The 18879-nt window shown below is 46.1% G+C and overlaps 1 protein-coding gene across 1 annotated transcript in view; it reads left to right on the top strand.

The window, feature by feature from the left end:
- The window catches only part of IL20RA (interleukin 20 receptor subunit alpha), a 33518-nt gene extending 32411 nt beyond the window's left edge, over positions 1-1107 (top strand). Inside the window, exon 8 of the transcript XR_012766508.1 lies at positions 1073-1107. The gene's annotated coding sequence lies outside the window, so the exon portion shown is untranslated. The remainder of the gene's footprint in view (positions 1-1072) is intronic.
- The last annotated feature ends 17772 nt before the right edge of the window (positions 1108-18879 follow it).

Raw genomic sequence — 18879 nt, forward strand, 5'->3', positions numbered from 1 at the left:
GGTTCTCAGTACGCAATAATGAAAGCATTTGGCAAAGGGCTCCAAATTAATTATAGCTACAAGTTTAGCCTCTGTCTGAAGCTGGCACTCAAACTGTTTCTGTAAGGATTACAAGCAAAGATACTCCTAGGGAACAATAGGGGTGGTGATAGGAAATCTGACTTCTGCTCCTTTCTTTCAGTCTCCTGCTCACTAAAGAACTTTATTGCAGCTGCTGAGAAAGGGCCTGCAGCAATGTCACCTGCAGCAATGTCACCTGCTCTGCTGAGCCTCTGGAACCAGCAGCGAGCTGGTCTGTAAGATCCTCTCCTACTAAGGAAGCAGAGGTTTGTCAGCAAACTAATCCCATGGCTTTTAAGACATGAATGTGAGCATGAATCTAAAAAACCCCTCCAAACCATCTACTATATTCAATGGGTAGTCCACAATATATTTGGTCTACCTTACACCACTAGTTAAACATTAATTTACTTCCATTTGTGCCCTTCCTGTATTTGCAACATCCTTAATTTCTCATTGCCGTCACAAATATTTCATCATGATCTTTTGGGACGATTGTACTCCTAGTTTATCAGAAACACAGGTGTCAGATCTACCCAACCTTGCAGCTCTTGTCAAAACAGTCCCATCTCTCTGTAAACACATTCCAGTCCAACACATCGAGGTGCAGCAAGACTATCACCTTTTACCCAATTAGTAAACACAATTGATTTGTGTGGCAAAGAGAAAAGACTCTTACTTCCATTGTACCAACTAATAAATTTCTCATAAACAGGTCTCTCGGGAAGGACCAGTTCTACCCCACTTACATCATTAGCTTTAATAGAAACTTTTCCATAATCAACACAAGTTCAAGTTCAATCTAAGCATGCTTCTCAAACCTCCCTCTGGAGCAGAACGACTGTGCAACATTACATTGCTGCTGGTCTTAGGTCTGAACACGATGTGCTCTATTTTTCTCATTCTCGTGGCAGTGGAGCACTATTACAGCAGTAGATGTTTTACCCTGTTGCTCGTGCCGTGCTGTGTTTCCTCGGTTCTCTTAAGGTTAATACTAGTTTCCTTTTCCTAGTTAACTTCAACGGAAATTTCAGCAAAATCTTGGCATTCTGCTGCTTCTCTCAGATCCAGTGTCTATCCTGGCCAGCCGAGCTAGCAGCACATTCAGAAGCCATTGCCAAACTGCCATCTTCCCTCTCAACACCACATGAAAAGTAAGAGAGAGAGATCCACTGCTTCTGCCAGGGCTGGAGAGTCTGAAAAGCAGCGTGGTCAGCACCCGAAATCCCCAGAGACTGCACTGAGCACTGGGTGCTCCTGCCAGGGACTGGAGTATTTGAAAGAGAAACGCCACCTTCTCTTGTGAAAGAGGGCTCAGTCCTCAGTTTGGTGGAAGATGCAATGAAGGTAGAAAATGGGAACTGAAGATTTTATTCTGAATGCCTGGTGCACTCTCTACACCGGATGATTTCCTGACATTTCTGTGGCATTCGGCAATGCAGAGTCTCCTATTACTAGGTGTCTTCTTCATACCTGTGACTATTTTGAAGTCCGTCTTGTAAAAGCAAAACCATTCTACCTATCAATTGTAGTTTGTGCAATGGTTGGGCCATGTTACTACTGGCTTCCTTAAAAATTAGCATTTTAAGTGCCTGACAGAGATGAAACATGCATGTGCAAGGCTCCTGACTGATCCAAAGCCAAATATTCCGGTAAATGGCAATAATCAAAATGCATTAAATGGATGGACCAGTTGTGTCTTGTTTTCCCTAGCTTTTTACTGTCATGTTTTTCATTAGTAAGAATGCAGATCTGTTCCTCATAACTTCATTAGCATCTATCAGAAAGTTATCTGCTATAGTGAGGCCATCAGAGTTCCTGGGAAATATGTATAGAGAGACCAAAACAAGCAACCTCACTGAGACTAGGTTTGTAAATTGGCTTATCTTCTAACTTCTGGTCACCATGACACAGGGCAGATGGCTAGATTTCTTTCAGGCTCATTTGATTACTACTTGTTTTTGTCTCTTCTGCAAGAAAGCACATGAGCCTCCACACTGAGTTAGCTGGGAAGGACCTCATCCTTACAGTCTCGCCAAGTTAATCTTGTTACTCCATGATCCAGTGCCCTCTCCAGTGCTCCTAGCAGTAAAGAAACATCAAAAGCCAGTGTAGTCAGTTGAACCTGAACTAAGTAGTCTGAATTTTATCTGTTGAAAATAGAAATCTCATAGCAACAAGCATGGTAGAAATACCCACATGGACAAGTATCTTCAGCTGGGAATGGAAAATTCTTAGCAGTTCACATCCAGGACAGCGATTTAGCATTTAATCCTCAGGCTTGCAACAAACTTCATTAGGACTTCAGGCAAAACGAATTATTTCTTCCTGTTTTCTATTTCTGCCTCTATTACTCCGTGTTTGCTATTTAGAAAGCTCCCCAAACCTCCCACAACTTTGGCCTGCCTAGTGCAAAACATGTAGAGACTCGGTTTCTGCCCCGGGCAGTTTTCATTCAGCTTGAGCAGAACTGAAGGAAACGGGAGCCTTTTGGCTGCCAAGACACAACAAACGCCAAGAGCTGCAGGGGAAATCCTTTGATTCGTTCTCTAAACCACGAAAGCTGCTTGAGAGAAATGTGTCACACTGCTGAGTGGCGAGGCCAGGGCAGCGCCTAAGAGCCTGGCTCCAGGTCCACAAATGTCCTGAGATGAGGAGACATCCCCCTTTTTCCAAAGCCCTTGCTTTGTTAGAGGGAGGGGGAATGTCCAAGTGCTTTGCACGTCAAAGAAACCAAGGATGCTTGAGTCTTGCCATGCGACAGCTGCTGAGCAGTGCCAGTGCACCCAAGGAAGTTGCCTATTGAATGAAAAGCTCTTCACAAACAGAACAGGAAGTTAAAATCACAAAATGGATGGGTTAAATGGATGGATTCAATCCACTGCAGCTTTTTGACGTTTTAAATCTGTGGCCAGAAGTGCAGGAGGAAGTAGAGAAATCCACATGCTTTTTTGATCTGAAAATGTAAATCAAGTGCAAGTCTTCCAGATGAATACGTTACAGTATACAGTCATGTTAGAAGGCTAAGGCAGGCAGGCTGCTCTGAAGGAGCATGAGCGTGGTACGTCACTGAGGCTGCTGCATAAAGCTGGAGCAGTCTTGGCTCTGTAACTAACCGCGAGTGAGCGCACACACTGCTCAGACTCACGTTCATCCACACGTTTGTATTCATTTCCAAATGAGAACTCTTTGGGAAGGCAGGCTGATGATTTCATATCTAATCTCAAGGACTGGTTATAACCTTGTCTGATTTCCATTCATCAAAATTAGTGTCTCTAGCTAAGTAGTTTTAGCTGGTTCAGCTAGCTGGGTAGTTTTGTCTATGAGGCGTCCAACACTGCCAGGAATTTTCCTCTACAGGAAACATCTTGCCAGCACAGCTGAGGCAAACCTCAGACACGTTCATCCAGCTGTGCATCCAGAAGTTTATCTGTCTGCAAGCGGGCCAGCAGAAACTGGAGACGGAAGACAGACGTTCGTATTCAGCGAGGAGAGACGTCTTTTGGCAGGTGTACGAGCATCTGCCGGTTCAGCCGCAGTACCAAGCCGGGGGCCTCCAGTCACACTGCCACATGCAGAAGCAGGGCAGTCCTGGATCTCAGGGGGGGGGGTGAAGCTGAAGGTGAAGGAAAGTTTTGTTTCTCAACTGCTCTGTACTTCAGTATTTCAGAAGCAGAAAGCGGAGCAGCTCTGCGTCATTTTCCTAAATGTATTTGTTTCTATGTGTTTTGTCTTTCCCTTTTTATTTTTCATTCTGTGCCTCCTGAGATTTTGTGCTTCTGAGACCGTGTTGTGGCAGCAGCTCAGCCCCATGCAGCGGCACACTCAGCACCCCCCGGTAGGATGGGGGCAGGATTGGGCTGGTAAAAGGGAGACAACTTGTGAGCCGAGATAAAGACGCTTCAATAGAGAAAGCAAAGCCATGCGTGGAAGTAAAGCCAAGATCTTGCCTGCCCTACCAACACCCCTTGTGCAAGACCAGCTAGCCCCGCATCTTGCTGCAGCAATGCTTTTAGTGGTCCTGGATACCAAACGGCCATGTCTTTGGCCTGGGTACCTCTGAGAGGCGTTTTGCTTTGTGGTTGTGGATTCAGAACTGGCAGGACTATTTCTGCACTTGTGGAACAGGGAACACCGAGGGACTGAAAGAGGGGCTCCTCTGCACGCAAGGTTTTATACTTTTATCTACCCGCGCCTCCCTCCCCGGCTTGCCCCGCCGCCGCCGCCAGGGGGCGTCAGGCGCCGCCGCCGGCGGCGCCTGACGCCCCCTGGCGGCGGCGGCGGGGCAAAGCCGGTACCTGTCCTGCAGGGCAACCCATGGAGCAAGAGCCTCAGAGGAATGGTTTCGCACAACACGGGCACAACCGTATTTGGAGTGAAATACAGCCATTACCGTGCTTAGTTCAGGCGAGAAGGGCAGCTACCAGGTCAGGATGAACCTGCAGCCGTTTTACCAGGCAGGTCCTAGCAATTACCTGACCTGGTTTGGGGCTAATCCTCTGCGGTTAAGGTTCCTTCAGTTCTGGAACTCTCTCTAAAGACTGTCTGCGGCTAGGACTTCCACTTTCAGCCACCTTAGAGAAACAGACACGTTGCTTAGGTGTCCCCCACCCTACGCTGGTGAAAACACCTCCAGTGTCTGCTCAGAAAGTATACAGCTCAAGCCAGCTCTGCTCTGTATCCTCCAAGTGAAATAAATAATGCTCTATAGTGTCCCTTTGGCAGGTATTCTACTTACATGAGCATCCCTAGGTTTGACATAGCCTTGGAGTGGTTATTTTTTCTCTTTATTCTTCTCAGAGAGAGGAATCTATGACAAATGTCTGCATGTCAGCAGGATTTTGGATAGCAGATTGAATGCAGTAGAAGGTAGATGAAATGCAGCTCCTCTACCAGCCACTGCCTCTGCCCTAAATCACACACAATAATCACCAACATGCCTGCTGAAGAACACATGGAAAGGCAGGAGAAGCCCACAAGTTGCATGCGTGTAGGTCGAGGAAAGCAGTTCCCAGAAAGGAACATCTGTCTGTCTAGAACCTGCTCACCAGGTTCCTCTCCATTTTGAGGGCTGTCACTGGCTTCCTCTTTCTGGATAGCAGAGGAGTAGCCTGAGATTTTTAAGAATTCCAAATGTGGTGCATTGTATCTGTTGTTTCATTATTTCTGAGAACTGTATTTCTCAATTTTCTGAGAAACAGTGAGAGCAAAGCAACATCCAGTAAAGATCCTAAGTGCAGGCACCTGCCGCAGAGTGGGCTCCAAACTCTGACGTGGTGCCCAAAGTTGCTGTTTAAGAACTGGGGACAGTTAAGTGTCTCACGGGGTACCAGAGCAATCAGCACTCAGGGCAGAGAGCCCATCTCAAGTCACCAAGCCAGGTCACCAAACAGGAATGCACGAGGGGAAATCTCATGCCTTTCTGAAATGTCAGCACCTCTTGCTAGGTGTAGAGGAAGGAAGCTCCAACACTCGGTATCCTGAGCCCTGAAATACCTTCTGAAAACAGGTATTGAAAGCAAGAAGGGCTCAGTCTGCTCTTAAGCGGGGTCACTGGGTGGTCATGGTATCAGCAGTGTGTTTGAAAGGTGGCATCATTCACCCAGGAAGTGGGTCGTAGAATTTAAGCTCTTCCTCTGCCCAAGGAGGGATCCAAATCCATTCCAATTTGAACACTCTGCACACAGGGAAGTTTTGAGGCTACATAGCAATTCAAGGAGGAAAACTTTCGATCTCTCTTGAAGAGCACAAGAGGAAGCAACGGTGTCATTTCTTGTTAGTTACGGGAAATCATCTATTCTTGTCTCTGCTCTCAGTACCTGTTACCTATGTTATTTATAAATGTAAATGCTACCTACATCAGAAAGAATGTTGACTGCTCTGGATGTCCTGTAGGAGAACACAGCAGCTAGCACACAATTTGTGGGGAGACCAGACTTGTCAGTGTGTATGGAACAGTCTCAGAACAGACAAATTGATAGAGCCCATGGGGAGATTTAGGGACAAAAACAAGATTTCTGGATCCCAGTCAGGCTGAGACATAATTGAAGTATAGCTCCTGCCAAGACTCAGATGTTACCAGATCTGAACCTATCTATATTTTTCACCATTTAAATACCCCAGTTCCACACCCACCCATACTTCCAGCTGTTGAAGAAATATTTTCAACAACATATTTTTTTATCTCAATAAAGAACAGGAATCGTAGAAGACACAGACATTCCACAGCATAAGTTGTCTCAGGGAAGCAAGATTCATAGCAACCATGTAAGAGAAAATCCCATACTATTACAGTTTGAGAGAGCAGAAGTACTTGAACAGACAGGTGTAAACTCAGGGATGATCCAAGGATGATGGCAAAGCTTTGATTCAGCTCTTACTAGTGAAGATGATGTAGAACATGACAAGTGGTAGGATGTAGCCAAAATGGCTCAGGGGAATGGATATGCTAAACTGTAAATTGCGATCCATGATTTGGAAATAGGGAACATAATCACAGAGAGAAAAAAGAGGGTAGAAGTGAGAACAAAGTTTCTCACAGTTGGAAAGTTGAAGCTCTGGAATGGCCTTTCCATAGCAGCAAACAGCCCACACCTGTCCACTTTTAGGAGCTTCATAAATCAGTGAAGGGAATTATATTAAAGACTGGACAAAAATGGCCCTAAATATCCTTGGCAGTTATAGGTTCCTGAGATAACTAGGGAACAGAGACTCGACAAAGTCCTTGAGATGGTGGTCACAATCATCCTTCTGCGGGAGCAGAAATACCATTAGAATAGAATAACATTTCAGTTAGATCAAATAATAGTGCAGACAAAGCCAAATTTTGCTCCCAGTTCTTCAGATTTGCCATTACATACGGGTGAAGTTCCCGTTCTTGGCTGTGGTCTGTAACTAGTACGTTTCATGCAAGTTTTGGACCGTGTCCTTATAACCTGAATGGTGACATGCAGGCACAAGTCCTCTAAATGATCAGGAACATTTTGTTGCCATCGTACTGAGAAATGGATGCTGCCAGCAGCCCTTCATGTCCTGCCACCCTTACCGTGAGGAGAGCCTGGTGCCAGGCCAGGAGGCTGTGAAGCCAACAGGAAGCGGGAGTGCCTTGCATAGGGTGATGGGTAGGATATCTCTTCCACAGCGAGTTTCCCCCTTCTGCTAGAGCAATGCCACAGAAGTACATTTGAGGCCCAGAAACAGTATTCACCTTGCATTAGCACTGGGCCAAGTAGCCAAGATACAGCCCTTTTAGTTTCTGTGATGGTGTGTCAGAAAGACCGAATTATGGTGCTTGCCCATCTTTTTTCCTCCTGGAGCTTCTAGAAAATGGGAGCTCTGTTCTTGGACGGACAAACTACAAACAAGTGCTCTGGAAGATAAAGCTGATACTGCCCAGGCTCCCTGGAACAATTTCAGATCACTGGAAAGAGCCTGGTCTTAGTTCGAATCAATGGCTCAAGACTGACAAGTTTTCAGAAGGTATGAACACCATAGGTAGGCTGAGGATGCGGACCTGGTAGCAATCCTGCAGAGATAATAATACCAGTAATTGATATTTTACTTTGAGTTTACTTTGTTTTTAAAATTTATTTAAATAAAAGCAATCCTTTTTTCAGAGCAACCCAAATAGTCAAGAGATCTGTCAAGACTTCTCAATTGGTTTTCTCTTTGAAGATAAATTAGTGTGCTTTTATGTTCATACGCAGAACCTTCTGCTACGTAACTTCAGCCCATTGGAGACACTGGCAGTCTCTGAAAAACAACCAAAGGGGCAGGAGGCCAGCTTTAATCATTGGTAGCTAATACACTGTGCGACATAGAGACACTGGGGAGAAGAATTCTGCATAGGAAGTCAGAAGTACTGTATTCTTTACAATTACCCATCTTCAAAGGAAAGAAAGGCTTTGGTGGTATAAAAAAATAATAGTGGTGCGGTAGTTATGCCATATTTGCTGCATCCTGTGTGAATTAGTTTAATTCAAGTTTGAACTGTGTTGGTGGCTTTCTAATTTACATTATGCCTCTGAACGTTTTTCTATAGCGCCTTTTGAGAAGAACTTGGGGTTTTAGACAAATTGAATATTGTTCTTTCATGTAGATCATCCGGATCCAGTCAATGACTCAGTTTTTTATAGCCCTTTCAAAATTTCATTTTATTTTTAGAGTGCAGAACTTTTTTTGAATTGTTGGAGCCGATTCTTTTGCAGAGATGCATTGTTCAAGAAATCACAAGTGGCTTCACATAAACACTCAGGAAGGATCAGAGACTAGAAAAGCGGTAGCGGCCATAGCAAGATCTGAGGCTGGAGCACAGCACTGTAGTGCGATGCAACGCATTACAGCAAATATCTGATGAAGTGGAAGAGCTGCTTGCTGTTCCACATATTTCAAGCTTTTGCCACGCTTGTTACTCTGGGAAGGGATGGGGTAAGCCAGGAGCTGCATTTGCTGCACAACACAGCAGTGAGAGCTTGATCTGAAGAAACGAATTTGCTACGGTCAGCCGTGACAGAGCAGTGCTGCTGCTGCTGCTGCTGCTTTCCTGGGCACAGAGCAGCTATCTGCTGCCTCTCATGCGAAGCAAGCCATCCCGTGAGGGCTCCAGCTCCAAACTTCAAGTTCCCAAACCCTCCAGCTCTAAGGACAGGGAAACAGTAGCCTGAAGCCTGACCCCACTGCGGATTTTTTCCTCTCTCGTGGAGAGACCCAGACAGAGGACCACACTGGGAGTCTGGAGAAGACAAACTTGTTTTTCTCCATTCTTATGCAACTTTCTGATGGTCACTACTTCGTCACTCTCCATCTACAGCACATGGTGCTCACATCCATTTTCACTTGCTGCTGGAGGCTATGTTGTTCCCTGCTGTAGAAGCAGTTGTGTCTGACAAGGACAGCAGGTACACTGTCACAGATATCTGGGTAGCTACTTCTGTAGTTCCCATAGCATGCTCTCTGTCATCAGGAATAGTAGACAGTCTGGTTTAAGAAAAAAAAAAAAAAAAGAAAGACAAAATAAAACATTAGGGAGGCACAGAAAGCTGCCTCGACAGGGCTTTCGCAGCCAGGCGTGTGAATGAGTGGGGCAGCTCAGAAGCTCACATGGTGCTACACCCGCGTATGTCAGTCCAAGTAATCCCATGCAGTCACACAGAGATACCCGAGATGTCTCTGCACCTGAGGCAATCTGCACTTTAGATAATCTTCCCAGGAACAATGAGGAATTATTGAGAGTAACTGGTACACTACTCCCCAGAGAGGACCAACCCAGGAATGTCTCAACGGACTTTACAGAGGAGGAGCGAGAACAAAGCCCCGGAGAAGGCTCTGGGAACGGCAGTGCCCTGTTCTGAGGCTCCCTGTTGCCTGGTGGAGCCTTCTGCCCCGGCCGAGGGATGCAGACCTGCACGTGGCTCGGGGCAGGGGCGGGTGCCGAAGCGTGGGAGTCTGAGACTCACGCTGCTAACCAGGACCTGCTGCCACCGTAAATTATAAACAAGGCAGTGCATCTGAAGATGACAGTTGATAAGGTATTTCAGTTCTTTTGTTCTCTTGGTGACCATGGTATTTGTCTAAAGCTTGAAGTTTGCCGTTTGGTAATTTTTGCATAGCTAATGAGGACTAACCTGTGTCCTCTACATCCTGTAACTGCTCCGTCTTTGTTATGGTACCATAGAAATGCCATTTCCAAAACACAGTTAGTAGTCTGCAGAACACAAGTGATTCCTAGTACAGAAGAATAGCATAGACTAACACTCTAGCACAGACTAATACTAACCAATGAAACATATTAAACATATTCTATCACAGTACAAAATTCAGCAGGAGTTTTTCAGATGACTGCACATTGTTGGTCTGCTTGGTCCCATTGGAGTCACTTGTGAAACTCCCATTACACAAACCAGAAGCACATAAGAAAAGCTGTTTACCACTCACACTCCATTAGTCTTCCGAAGTAAGTGATGCTCATACACGCCCAAGACTATGTGATCAGTAACTCAACAGGCAGGAGTATTTCTCTGAAGCAAGAAACAGTGTTAAAAAAACCCCACACTTCACTCTGTCTTATTTGGGTTGTTTTTCTTCTACCAAAGAGTGAGAAGTGTTGTCAGAGGTAGCAGCAACATTTTCCATCTGCAATATATACGCTCAGCTCACTGCTACAGAACGCCAGACAGTACAATCCCAAGTGACAGCTTGGCTGAGCCTTTCACTGCAAACAATACGCCGTGGGCTCAGAGGACTTTTCTGTGAAGAGGAAAAGAGCTTCTGGGCAGCTGCTCTACAGGAGGATTCGCTGCACCTTCTTTATCTCACTTCTGCACCTGTGAATTCTCTTCATTAGTTCATCTTCCTCTCTTCAGCTAAAAGCTCTTATGAATTGTTAAGGAATATTGCATAATGCATTTTACTAATAAGAGTTTTCCCACAAAAGGAAACCCATATTAGATGAGGCAATGCTATCTACCTGCCCTGACAGGTTTGTGAACTGTGAGCAATTTTACTGTGCACTTGATGCAGTTTTATATTCTAGTAGCACATGCAATTGCAGAGGATCACTCAACACTTTAATTCCATTGCAAAGACTTTTGGCAGAGACCATCTCTTGTATAAGCAGAGCCTAACACAATAGGGACCTGGTTTTGTCTGTGTCCTCCAGATATTTCTGGGATACAAATTCTAAATATTATCAGTCAACATTATTATCATTAATATTATCAGGGAATTATTTCTGAGTCCTTCCACTGCTTAAAGCTGGTATAATCCACCCGGTGTTGTGTCAGTTCCTTTGCAAAATTAAACCTTTGTGCATTTACTGCAAAAGCACAAGGAAATAATAAAAGCTACATGCCCAAGGAGAAACACACACACGTGTGGATATTTACAGAAATACTCCTTAGCTGCTGCCTGTCTCTGAAGTCCATAGTCGTTGGATCGTCTGCCACCGGCCAAACACAAAACCACTTCAGTCAGATCACCAACTACCTACAGCACTTCAGTCCCACTACCAGTTTCCACCTCTGTATACAACCATTGCCAGTAAGACCCAGACCAGGACCCCCACCACCTCGCTCTTTGGAGAGCACTGTAGTAGCGTGTCTAACTCAGGCAGACACGGAGAGACAAGGAGCTGAACCAGCTGAAATCCTTTGCTCCAGGAAAGGGATCAGAACGAATAGTCCCAGTGGGAACAAGTACCTTCTCAGCTGCTGAAACAGCCTACAATCCCGCACCAAAGGAGCATGTGTTGGCATGTTCTTGGGTGGGCTCTGGTTTCCTTGCTGCAGTGGTTAGAAAATTACCGTGGTGACGGTGGCCATTTCAGCTCTCTCCAAGGCACAGGAGACAACTGGTGAGCTCTGAGCTGGCTGGCGCAGCCAGAGGGTGCAGGGTTCAGCTCCTGAGATCAAGCCTCAGGTGCAACACACGACCACCCTCATCCTGCTTTTTGCAGCCCTGTTGGCCGCACGTAGCTCAGGAAAGCCTGCTTCTCATGTACTCAGCATATATACGCACATACCTTTGGCCCCTGGGAGGGGCTGGCCACCCTAATGTAGGGGTGGAGAGCTCCACAGGAGGAAGGGCCATTAAAACCAGATTTTGCCATTTGTGGCCAGATGTCTTTGTACCACTGTTTGTTTTGTGCCTTTGGAAAGTTCAGCCCTGCTTGTGCTCAGCTTTTAGTGCTTTAACAGATCTTCCAGCCATGTGAATCAAATCGTCACCGAATCCAGTCATTTCAAATCAGATCAAGTGTTAGTCTTCAAATTAAAATGTTAAATATAAATATCAATGGAAGCATTTTACCACTGCACTCTTGGGATTGTGGGATTGTTTTAGAGATGCAGTTACAGATTTCAGTCAGCCGTGGTTGATTGCAGAGCCCAGGAGTATCTTTCAACCTAGAGACATTCCTCCGCTTACCTTCTGTGTGCACACATGGCCGTTACTCATCTGGATGACACATTCCTGGGCTGAGCACACACAGCATAAGTTTGATGCCTGAACATTCATCTGCAGCCCATGGCATGTACACATTTTCTACTATTGGGTCAGCAAACAGGTCTCACCAGCTGGGAAATTTCTGAAAATGAAGTACTTGTAGATTGGTACTGGACTCTGTGTGTCTTATAGGAGACCAAACCATCCCCAAGTTGTCAAGTGTAGGCTCATCACCAGGGAAAACCAGAGCAGAAGGTCAATGAAGGAAGTTTTGATTTAGTACAGCCTTAAGCCTGACTAGACAGAGGTTCTTCTCTGTTGACTTTAGGCCTTCAAAAGTATGGGCATCAGGACTTACAGAGTGTTGGAAATGTTAGGCTCTGGGTAGTACTGTCATTAAAAGTTCATGGATGAAAAATTTGCTGTTTTAAAACTGTCCTCTGCTGCTACATGTAAGATCCAGCTAGATCCGTCATCCAGATGATGACTTTGAGCAACTTTTGAGTATTCTTTGTGTCACAAAGTACCCTGAAGCCCTATGACACCTCTTCCATCCTGCAATGTAAAGAGATGGTGCCTGCAAAGGTTGTGGGAGCAGAAAACAGATGGTGGATACAACGAAGGGGAAGCATAAAAGACTGCTGCAGGCCACTGCTCAGTGTTGCACAGCAAGTCACCAGCCCAACTCCAGTTAAGTGTTTTGTAGACAAGATGGGTGGGAGTAGCAAAATGAAGATTTTTGATGATTATCTATTGACATAGCTCTATGTTGTGCTAGCAAACTGGGGATAATCTAGTAGCTGCTTGAGGGGTTGGAGCAGGTACATCATTCACTTACAGGGTAGTCTCTTAAGGACATGGTGTAAGTGGGCACTGCCCATCATAATTATAATTATTATATGTCTTTTTGTGATTACTGTGGTGTTTAATAGCTGAGGAGGTGGGGGAATCAAACAGGGCATAGACTCGAAAGCAAACAGTCATTGCTGGTGAACTTTTTCACCAGAACTTAATGGCCTTTGCAAGGACCTTTCGTTACTTGTAAGCATTCTGAGTCACTCTATTTTGGCACAGCAGAGGCTAAAAACCAAGCTAGAGAGAGCAACAAGGAAACTAACCGCAGGTAAGCACAGTTGTTAAAATACGGATTGGGGTAGAAGAAAGGAAGTAAATTACTGAAGGACAAGTTTTCCAAGACCTTTGAAGATAAAGGATATCTTGAGGAAACGTCTACAGGTTTACAGAATCACAGAATCACAGAATCACAGAATGGTAGGGGTTGGAAGGGACCTCTGTGGGTCATCTAGTCCAACCCCCCTGCCGAAGCAGGGTCACCTACAGCAGGCTGCACAGGACCTTGTCCAGGCGGGTCTTGAATATCTCTAGAGAAGGAGACTCCACAACCTCCCTGGGCAGCCTGTTCCAGGGCTCCGTCACCCTCAGAGGGAAGAAATTCTTCCTCGTGTTCAGACAGAACTTCCTGTGCTTCAGTTTGTGCCCGTTGCCCCTTGTCCTGTCACTGGGCACCACTGAAAAGAGCTTGGCCCCATCTTCCTGACACCCACTCTTCAGATATTTGTAAGTATATATTAGGTCGCCCCGCAGCCTTCTCTTCTTCAGGCTGAACAAGCCCAGCTCCCTCAGCCTCCCCTCGTAGGAGAGATGCTCTAGTCCCCTCACCATCCTCGTAGCCCTCCGCTGGACTCTCTCCAGTAGCTCCTCATCTTTCTTAAACTGGGGAGCCCAGAACTGGACAGAGTACTCCAGATGGGGCCTCCCTAGGGCAGAGTAGAGGGGAAGGAGAACCTCCCTCGACCTGCTGGCCACACTCCTCTTGATGCACCCCAGGATGCCATTGGCCTTCTTGGCAGCCAGGGCACACTGCTGGCTCATGGTCAACCTGTCGTCCACCAGGACACCCAGGTCCCTCTCCGCAGAGCTGCTCGCCAGCAGGTCCACCCCAAGCCTGTACTGATGCATGGGGTTGTTCCTCCCCAGGTGCAGGACCCTGCACTTGCCTTTGTTGAACCTCATCAGGTTCCTCTCTGCCCAACTTTCCAGCCTGTCCAGGTCACGCTGAATGGCAGCACAGCCTTCTGGTGTATCTACCACTCCTCCCAGTTTAGTGTCATCAGCAAACTTGCTGAGGGTACCCTCTAACTCTTCATCCAGGTCGTAGATGAAGAAGTTGAACAAGACTGGGCCGAGTACTGACCCACTAGTTACCGGCCTCCAACTAGACTCAGCGCCGCTGATGACAACCCTCTGCCTTCTGCCATTCAGCCAGTTCTCAATCCATCTCACCGACCATTCATCCAGCCCACACTTCCTGAGCTTCCCTAGGAGGATGTTATGGGAGACCATGTCGTGTTACTTCCTAGAGAAGCCTTTATAGAAAATATACAAATGACCATACTAGGTCAAACCAAAGGTCCATCTTCCCTGGTATCCTGTCCTCAGCAGTGCTATAAGCAGGTGCCCGGGATGAGAATAGGACGCTGTGTATGGTATATCCTCTGAATGCTCTCCAAGGCTCAACATATTTATGTCTCAAAGAATTTCCTGATCTATGTGTGGCTGTCTATATTTATTAACCTTCTGTGGAGTTCTTTTCCATGTACTTAGGTCGTAGAGTAAACTTTAGCTTCCACTACATCCTTTGGCAGCACGTGTCACCAGTCTTAACTGCCTCCTGTTCGCAGGCCATTTCTATTTGTTTTGAACCCAGAGCTGCAGCACTGTCCTTGAATTACATCAGCTAATTCTACCTGAAGAAAAGCCACGATGAAAAAGATAGTGATACCGGTGGGCAACGAAACCTGGAGAACACGCAGGGTCAAATGTGGACAAGGCCCGTCTGCCCTGATGGTGCTCAATGGTCATGTAACATGGGCACAATCACTTTGCACCGCTCGCAGTGCAGGTGCGGCCCGAAGGGCCAATGGTGCGAGACAGGCCCAAGATTTGACAGCGTGAAATGTAGCAGAACCGTAAAGAATAGAAGAATGTCACTTTTAGCTAAAGATTAACCACTTTAGCTCTTCAATTAACAGCCATTTTAATGCGAGATGCTCCTACTTAATGCCAATTAATTCCAATTAATGCCAATATTTGTGCTCTGCCTTTAGTCTTTTAGCTTTCCCATGTCCTATTTTTCACTTTGAAAGTGCCAAAGCACCAAGTCAAAACTAATCCAACCAAAGGACAGTTCTGTATCACTGGACTTTCTTAGCAGGGATCAGACAAGTGAAAGCAGAAGCTCTGAAAGTCAGTCCACGGATTGCATTATTTAGTGGTTTTAGCCCTGTTCTGTTTCAGATGGAGTTGACAGCTACATACAGTCACCCAAAGGACCATTTGGATAACTGAAGCAAAAATTATTGCACAAGACCACGCTACCCATGGTCTGCTGAGCTTGCTGGTTACTAATGTGGAGCAGTTTTACTGACCCAAGGTCTAATGGGAATCACAGTTTTCTGTAACACCTGTGATCACAGACATTTCTGGAATTACAAAAATATGATCATCATCTTCCTCCTGCCAATGCAGGATGGCTCCTTTCTGCATCCTTTTACCCGTGTGGATTTCATTTGCTGTCAATCACCGCGAATGGTAACAGACAGAACAATTAAATGTGCAACTATAAAGTGTGTCAGATAATGTGGAAAGCTGAGCAGTTCAGGGCTGATTGCAGCTCAGGGTCGAATGCTCACATTGCTTCTGCCAGCATCTAACACTGTCTAGGAATTCACAGAGTATACATGCATACATATTCTAGCACAGCAAAGAGACATCAGTATGTCTAGGCATAGCTGCAGTGCAAATAGGGAAGCTAATTTTGCTGCGTAAGCAATTTCTCGTTTTAGTAATGAACCTCCCCCAGGCCCATACACTGTTTATTCAGGACCTGCTACCAGGAACCGGGAGGCAGCCTGTGACTGAGATGGGGAGCCTGTCAATGGGCAGCTGGAAGGAGGAGAAGGACAGTTGTCTCCTCAAGTGGATCTGTCATTGATGGGGGAAGTTTTTAGCCACCACTGAGTTCATCCTTCCCCGGTTTCCTGCACCAGGCATTCCTCCCCCTGAATTTTACCAATGAACAGATCCACATCTTGTGTATCTGTAGGCTGCATCCAAACTCAAGGGACAGATATCTTCCAGAATAAAGTTTGTGGCCGTACACAGGGCGTATGGTGAAAACCTTAACTAATGACAAAATGACAGCAAACTGTGTAGAGCTTAGAGAAAAAATGGTCGGTAAAAAGGTCTACATTCAATATCCCCAAATGCAAGTAGACAATGATTCCCATATGAAACTGCTCCATAACATGGGAAATCGTAACAACAAGATAAAAATCCTGAGCAACACCTCAGCAGCCCCTGTGACAGGTATACCAAATCACACTCCCCACACAGGAGGTTTTTTATGCTCCTCTCTGCTGCCGCAGCAGCAAACTCTGCAGCTTTATGTCCGTCGTTTCCTGACCAGGAGAGATGCTTGCGGCTCATGAGGGAGCTATTTGTTCTGAACTAACTTCTTCCCAATCAATTTCATTGGCGTTATGGGACCGTGCCAGTGTAGCAGAAGAGAACAGGCTCTCTACTCTTTTTGAAGAACATTGATCTCACTAAATCTACAGAATTAGCCCACAGTACAAATCAATGGATAAAACCCCCAAATACTCATGGCTCCTCTCGCAAAAGCAAATGACAGCACAATTTCAGAGGGAGTGCAGTTCTGTTCACAGCTGAAAAGAGCCCAGCGATGAAAGACCCGGCTATAGTCCAAGTCTAATGGTCTTTATTTAAGCATTTAAACCAGCCCTGGAACACAGCAACTCCTGTCACAACTGGTGTAATGAAATGCCAGCTTTGGTGGATCTCTAATCCTTATCTCACATATCAGATCGAACAAAAGCCACGCGAGCAGTTGACCCAAACCCTTACCAGCCTTTCAGAAAGCAAACTATCAGAAACAAAGATGACTAAATTAGTCTGAAGGATGTGGTCCAAAAAAAATTGATGCTTCTGGCTTTCTTTTTTTTCTGGCAATACTGCAGTGTGAAGGCCGGTTTAGGCATTGTCATATACAAAAAGAAATGTGGGTGGGGAGAGGTTTGCCCCTGCAGGAAAGAGAGCAGCAAACAGGACCATCGACCTGAAAGCGTTGTGAAGTATTAAAATTCTGCTGGACAGACAAAGGCATCCTTGGACAGAAAGAGGCAGCAGATGTATTTATTACCATCCTCCCAGGTCCCTGCATGCCGTGGATGAGGGCTGCTCCAGCCAGCTGCAGGCCCCTAAAAGTGCTGAGGTGTGCTGGGATGCCGATGGCTCAGACCCAGGTAGCTTCTGCTGAAGCACCTCGTGGCCTCCCTGCAGCTATGTGTGGATCAGATAGTGACACTGGACTTAAAACAATCCACTGTATCTATGTCCATGTTGTTAGTATTCAAATGTTTATTCATTATTCTGACTGAAAAATGCAGCGCAACAGTACTGCAAATCTTTGGAAATGTGTCCATGAGACTCTAGGTTTTTTGCTTCCCTTGGCTTTCCTTCTTTCTTGATAGCTTATAACACTCTCAGGTTATTACTCAAGCTTAGCATTTTAGTCAAAATGAGAGTGGTTTTCTGCGTGGATCTGCAAAACTGACCTTGTGTGTGTCTACTGGCAGCCACCCACAGCCAGACTTCATGGGCCCTAACGCTGGAAATGCACTTACCTAAATTAGATATCCCATCGCAGCCGAGTGCACCGATAGCAGGGGCGCAGCAGTGCCGCCTGCGCCCTGGGAATCCACTGGCTACTCCTTATCTTGCAGGAGACTGAATTTATGGCATTTTTTATTCTAAGGCTCAACTGTAAAGATGTCAGACTTGTTTGTCAAGTCAGCTCAAGAATAATGCTAAATCCCTGATGTGCTCAAATGCATTTGAGGGTTTGCTGTAGTAAAGCCGCTTTACAGAGCTCATTCTTTATTACAGTCCTTACCTTTACATCTTCTTTTTCCCAGACTCTTCAAAGGCAATGAAAATAAGGCAGCCACCAACCTAATCCATTGCATCCATAAAATTATTTTGCAAGCCCAGCCAGTGTTGCATTGCCTACAGGAATTTGCTTCTTAAATAAGTCTGTTCTTCTAAAAAAACTATTAGCAGATATGCATTTTTTTCTTTCAGAAATACAGAGGGAGCTGTGATTGGAAAAAACAAAAGTAATGAAGGAACCATTTCTGCTCCAGTAATAGCCTGCCTGGACTGCACAGGTAAAATTTGTACCATTCCCCTCCCTGATGCCACAGGACGCCTGAGCTGACCTGTTACCCGGCATGGGAACGGGGCTGAGCGAGCAGTGGCATGCCAGCTCCCTCTGAGGTGCTTTGGGAAAGCGGCAAACCCCTGACCCCACAGGAGACCACTCACCCCTGCAGCGTCAGTGGCAAGAGCTGCTCTCCGAAGGCTCTGCAGGCACAGCCGTGCTTGCCCGAGGGTGCCGGCACAGCCCCAGCGGCTGGTGGCCCTGCACCGGTGGCACGGCTGTCCCACACAGCTCAATGGCACGCACCGAGCCGGCAAAAACGCCCTTCGCCTGCAGCAGATGCTCCTACCACCAATTGTCCTGCCACAGCAATGAGAGTAAATGGATTTGGGGCTGAGGGGGTGTTTCTTTGACTTTTCATTGCTGGAATTCTGAGCGTTAGCTCCTCAAGCACAGACCTCCTCTGATCGGTGGGGTAGAGAAGTAACCCCAGAACCCACTTCTGATCCTCTCTGTGGGCTGGGGACGTGAAACACCAGCCACTACTTAGCCCCTAATGTAGCTAAATGCTCTCACTTAGGTTTGTGTCCTACTGAACGCAGCCTCAGTCAAGGCAC

This window comes from Opisthocomus hoazin, chromosome 2 (genome assembly GCF_030867145.1).
Source record: "Opisthocomus hoazin isolate bOpiHoa1 chromosome 2, bOpiHoa1.hap1, whole genome shotgun sequence".
NCBI classification, from domain to species: domain Eukaryota; kingdom Metazoa; phylum Chordata; class Aves; order Opisthocomiformes; family Opisthocomidae; genus Opisthocomus; species Opisthocomus hoazin.